The following is a 7,027-nucleotide window of genomic DNA, read 5'->3' on the forward strand; positions in this document are numbered from 1 at the left end:
AACCATAAATATAGTTTTAATTAAAACTATTTGGTAACGTTATTTTATTTAATAATATATTGAACTCAATTTTTTTTTTTTTTTTTTTTGTTAAATAGAAATTTATAATATACAAATACTTTGAACTAGTTTAATTTATAATTTTGTAAAATAGTAGGTACTTTATGCATAAATACACAATCAATTATTATCTATACAAATAAATAACAAGTTGAAAATGCGCCTCGTGCTACGAGTGTGCTAAATTCTCAGTTTTTAAATAGATCTTAAACAATTAACTATAATTTTAAAAGAACGAATTGATAACCAAGTATATTACTTATGTAGTTATGTCATATATGTATAAATATACTTCTAAAAATTTAATGTTTTTTTTGTTTTCATGTTATTGCCGTGACAATAATTAGTTTTTTCGTTTTTTTCTTCCGTCCGGACGTATTTTAGTATCATTTCTTTTCATAGTAATTTTATTTTATTTTTTCTAACTCTGTATCCTATAATTTTTCTTTCGTATATTATTAGTCCAATAATATACTATTAAATATTAATATCAATAGTACAAACCGGAAGCATATAGTAATAATAACAATAATAATATTTTGTCGCGCCGAGTTACGAGCGACCCGCAATATGGGGTATGTGAGGTATATATATATAGGTATGCGGGTAATGTGTAGGTATAGCTTATAGCTTGGACAGCAGTGGTTGAGGTCATTCACAATTACTGTCAAGCTATCTGGTGATATGAAGTGTATGAACTTATGTACGTACATGTGTGTGTGTGTGTGTGTGTGTGTGTGTCTAAAAACTATGAAAAATGGTAACACGAGTTCTTTATAAATTTAAAGGCTGTGTATAATAAAACAATTTTAAATAATACGCAACATAAAAAAAATCACAGTAACAAAAATATATAAAAATAATAATATAGCCCATTTTGGCTTAACAATATAAAAATTATAATGAACTACCCACCTTACACGACCAATGTACCTACTATACCTATACAATAATGATAACAATAATTTTATTAAGAAATGATTCTCATGATTAAACCAATAAATATAATTCAATGTTTTGCAATAAAATAAATAACACAAGTTATGAATTAGAAGTAGTAAAAATACAATATACGGCCTTCTTGACCCAACAAGGTAAAAACAAATAATTATTTAGAGTGTAAAAATCATAAGAAATAATAATGTACAAAAAACAACTCAAAATGTTGTCGATGCACTGCTGGCCAGCTACTTCGGAGTTCGGAAACCTACATACTACAGAAAAATTACACACAACAATAAATTAGAAATTATAACAGTGATTCACTACCATAATATTTAGACATTTTTTAGTATATATATATTTGAAATGTTGTCGATTATCGCACAGTTATGAACAGTAAAAAAAAAAAGAACGACGACTTGCAACGTAGTTAATAACAATATGTATAATATGAACTTGGCGATAAACGTGTGATAAAACGGCGACGATTTTTGTACGTAAAACATGAAATATTTATATAACATGAAGAATGCCACGGCGATTCGCGCACACGGTTAATGAATGAGAAAAAAAACAATGGAGATCGGTGCACACAATGTAATAACCGTATAAAAAACAAAAAAGTAAGGACGATTTGCGCCCTTATAATATAATAAACGCAGCGAGGCAACAAACAATTAAAAAAAAAAAAAACAACTAAATATTCCATGGCGATACTAATCCGACAACGGTCGAAATGGAACAGACCCACTCAATGAGTGTTCCCTGTACAATGTACGACACATACGCACAATTTAATAATCTTACATAGTTATGTGATATGATATTATGGCTCGCACGCAAACAAGCGACGGCGATATTGCGGATAAAATGTACATATCGTATTTGTAATTCACAAAGACAATAATGATGTGCGTGCATGTTACCGACCAGTCGACGAATGTGGTGGTGGGTGGTGATGGTGTGGAAACAATCACTCGCTGCCTCTCTTTACAATAATATAATAATATGAATACAATGATAATAATACTTATTTTAAATATTAACAAAAACTTTGTAGTTAAATTCTGCGGTGAAAACACCGATAAACAAATTATTTCCTTACGATCTCGTTATAAGCGAATTAAAAATAAATTCGTTGTCAGCATTAAAATTATTAAAATATAAATATTAAGTTTAATCGCATACCGTTCGCGATTAAATTTAATAGCACCGAAAAAAGGCTACACAGACACCAATTGGTCAGCTACTCGTCTAACTATATTTAAAACAAGCACCATTTTAAAACCCCGTTACTATTGTTATTATTATTACGTTTAATGTTTAAATAACAACAAATCTATGGTCTTGATCACAAAATACCTAATCAATTCAAATTTCAAACCATGTACCTGTTACGTACCGTGTTATATTATATTATTTCAACACATATTATACGGAGAAGTGACGCTTATACCGATTAAGTTAATATATTCAAACAATGTAATACCGGACGGATAGGGTGAACATCGTGTTATTTAATAAAACAATTAAGACTTGATCACACGTCCTGGACTTCTCGGAATAGATGAATAGACGATAGTGTGAACATCGTATTATTTAATAAAACAATTAAGACTTGATCACACGTCCTAGATTTCTCGGAATAGATGAAATCGCAGGAAAGGAGCCGAACTGAATAATAAGTATAACTTAGAGAGCTCTTTTAGGTTATCGGAAGTCACCACTCTTGTCAGTTAACCATTTATAAGGGAGACCACGACAAGAGCTGAGCAGACGGTTAGGGATATTCGAGACTCTCAGAGGCAGGTCGTAACACCGCTCATCCATCTTATGCTTATAAAATTATATTCTTGTACGAATTAATTGTATTAAAATAAAGACGTTATTCATTTAACTTAAAAACACTAGTATTTCGTTTTCTACGTTGATATATGAATCGACATAAGGGACGCAACATACCAATAACTACAGATCAACGAGTGTGAACTCGTGAAATCTAAAATTGAAGTATCTGTCCGTTTTTGTGAGATAATCTTCAGCTGAATTTATTTTGATTAGATTTTCACGAAGAGGTAGAGAACTTTTGCAATGAGTAATAGGGTAATTTTTAGCCCGGAAATTAACCCTTTGATGTTGATTCACATTCGGTAGAGGTACACCTAAACTAGATAAAACGATTTTCTCACGATGCTATACAATTTACCGAAATATCGAGTGGTGAGCGTTTTATTAATAAATAGATTATTTTTTTAGCTACTAGGTATTAATTAGAAATTATATACTAATATGTTATTTAAAAACACGGGTAAAAATTAGGTATACTCATTGATAATATAAACATTTCGTTCATTTTTTATATTATATTTTTTTTTTTTCAATAATTTGTTTAACTGTTTTTTTTACATAATATACCCTGTTTACTTTATTCTGTTACGATATTTATTATTACAATTTACAGTAAATAATTTGATATGCACAATAAAAGTGAAGAATAACTGAAGAATATATAGGTCAATGAAAGTGAATTTTATTGATTTTAATAAATTAATAAAGTTATTTGATGTATCAATATAATAAATTTTATCTTTTCTCTTTGAAATGTTTTTTCAAATTTTCTTCCTAAAAAAACTATTTAATAAATTAAAAACCATATTTTATTACTGGTATTAGATAAACATTAAATGTTTTTTTTTTTTTAAATAATTCTTGATCGCACTTTTTATAAATTGATTAGTACAAACACTATAAACTATGTATATAAATATATATATACCGTAGAGTGTAGGTAAACACTACTTAATGTTATTAATGAATAACAGAGATACGAAAAACACCATACGAATTTATAACAAGTTAAATTTAAAAAATAATAAAAACAAAAAAATTAAGATGAAAAAACTTGTTTTTTATTCAAACATCAATCGCAATTTATATTTTTTGTTTTTTTTTTTCAGTCGATAACTGTAGTATTGTCGATTTTTGATAAACTGAGGTGTTTTGAATTACTGTTAATGTTTCGTTGTATAATAAAATGACTAATCGGAGACAGTTAACTACTGGATAAACAAACTCCTTTTTAGTTTTAATTATTTTAACAACAATCATTATTACATTTTTTTAATATTTGGTTAAAATTTAAGTTTATAAATAATTTATTAGTAGCATTCTTCAATAATTAGTCACATAGCCAATATTAATTACTTCAATGAATTTAAACCTAGGTTTTACCACAGTAGTTACTTCCTCCAAAATTGTTTTTAAAACACATTTTGTATACAATATTTTTTTTATGTTTTTAGAGATGAAAATTTAATAAATATCAGCATGTACTTAAAGTACCAAAACATGTATTGGAATTTTTAATTTCTTTCCATAACATTTGTTAACATCAGATGGATATTTGACCGTTCCCACTTCAACATACTTATTAATATCATACTAATTACAACTTTACACAATGCATATTCAAATATTAAACTTTTATATTTTAACTGTATTATTCAAAAATAGGTATTAGATAAAGGAAGTCAACACGTCTTCAAAAATTTGATTAACGAACACAATGAAACAATTTCTCAAGACCTAAAACGCTTTTCACTTTATATTATATTAAATATATTTTGCTCTTAGTACCGTAAAAATTTTAATATCTATAAATCTTTGTACGGTTTATTAATATTTTTATTTTTTTTTTCTATCGCAGCAGCTTTTCTTCCATTTCGCTTGGTACGTCTGTTTGAACATTCAAGGCTATTATAAAATAAACAGATTTTTATTAATAAGAACGTAGAAAACCTTATTTGTTAAGACTGATATTTATACAAAAGAATAGAGGGAAATATATAATAAATAAATTTTATAAAAATAAAATATTCAACAAAAATCAAACTTAATGACGTTCATATTATATTGTTAAAATATATTTGCCAACACTTAAAACTTTTAAATAACCAATAAATAAATATATATATAATAAATTTTAATCTAGTGAAGACAAGAAATCCTTTAATTGATATATTTTACATGAATGCTAATAACCGTGTTTAATACGTTAAACAAACAGAGAAATTTATAAATCAAGTACACTGCAAACTGCAAAGACTAACATAATATTTGAATTTTATAAGTTCACTAATACGTATGTGCTTGTAAAATTAACTAAATTCATAAACGCTTATTATAGGGGGATATTCTTTTTAAATTAAATATAATATTAAAATAGTGTGACTAATTTAATGGAGAGACCTATATGCTATAAAATATTTCACAATTTATTTTTAAGAATAAAACCGAACTTATTATCTTTTTTTAATTATTCTTCAAAATTAAAATTTTTTATTTATGAATTGTAACAATTTTGTAATAGAACACAATAGCTATTACTAAATAATCAGTTAAATAAAGCATCGAGTCGTTATAGATAAACTACGTTTAATTTACTTTTATCATACATTAATGAATTTTAATAAAAAATAATCAATAGTTGTCTATTTATAATTTACCGGAAAAATAAACCAATGACAGTGGTTTACTTGAACAGTCAATATTATTTCTAATACTATCATTGGGCATTGAATCATACTTGTTTTATACAAATAATAAAGTACAGTACTTATAATATAATATTTTATTATTCGATTAAATAAATAAACTAATATGTACAATGGCTATAGAATCGTTTTATTTTTATTTATATTTTCTAAGCTCATATTATAATAGATTTTAAAAATGCAAATAATTATGCTAATAACATGGCGCGTATACCATATCTATACATGGTATACTATATTATTTTGAAGTACAACTTTTACGTAAACCGTCAAAGTAAAACGTAACGTTTATGTTTCACATTATTATGCTAGTTATAGTTAACTTTGTTTCAAAAATATTTTGACATCCTATTATTGTATGAGCGAAATTAAAAATATATCATCAGACCTCGCCATTCGACACAATGTTAACAATGTTAGTTTGTTTAAAGCTTTTAACGTCGCATAGCGTATTTTGTTTAAAGAGTTGTGCAACAGGAATAATTGAAAATTGTGTCCCGAATTTATTGTAAGTAAAATTATATTCTAGAATAAATAAACTATTAATATTGTAATACTGTATATTTAAGACAACAGTTAGAAAATTTTATTTTTGGTACTTATTATAACGTTAAATATTTCTAATGTTTGGTTGAATATGATATGTATATAAAATTGTACATCAGTATAGTTAAATTAAACTTAACATTAATATTTTTCTTTATTTTTATATAAACACAGTTTTAAACTTGATGATTATGGTTTTTAACAGTTTTGAAAAAAATAACTTTGAATTCAAATATTTCGCACAGCGCAGACGCAAAACAGTTTTTTTATTTATTTATTCATTTATGACTTATTTCAGAGGAGTTATACATTCATGAATTTCTGGAGAATTACTAAAAGACACATTGCCATTTCAGCTTTTGGCTGTAAAGAGAGTAGTAAATGTTTAAATTAGTCGATGTTATTCACTCACATGAACATAAAACTCTAGTTTGTTCGGATGTCCTGGACGCGGTGCAGGGTATTATCCACCTCCGTCGCATATAATTCGTTTGCTAAGAAACGTTTCCGTTGAAGTCGACGACTTTGCACTGAGGCGGGCAACTTGAAGATGCGTGAATACGGCTGTCGTTCCGGCGGAACGTTTTGTGTAGACCGGAGGGATAAAATTAAAATTTACTGTGATGTGTATACACGCCGTCCTGTGCGTACTATAAAATGTATATATTATATTAGTAGAGAAAGTTAAAATGCATTGAACAAAAAAGTTGTTTGAATCTCATATATTATATTTGTACATCTGAATTAATTCATTATGTTGAATTGCGTAAAGGTACTTTTAACGTGAAATTGTTTAGAATATTTCGAAACTATTGCATGTATGTTTCATATGTAATATATTTCAATACATTTATTTTTATTTTTATTTTTATTTTTTTTTTTACTATTAATTCTTATTAATATCCAAACATTTAATTTCAAATTCT

This window comes from Melanaphis sacchari, unplaced genomic scaffold, assembly GCF_002803265.2.
Source record: "Melanaphis sacchari strain LSU unplaced genomic scaffold, SCAv2.0 Contig91_pilon_pilon, whole genome shotgun sequence".
In the NCBI taxonomy this organism is placed as follows: Eukaryota; Metazoa; Arthropoda; class Insecta; order Hemiptera; family Aphididae; genus Melanaphis; species Melanaphis sacchari.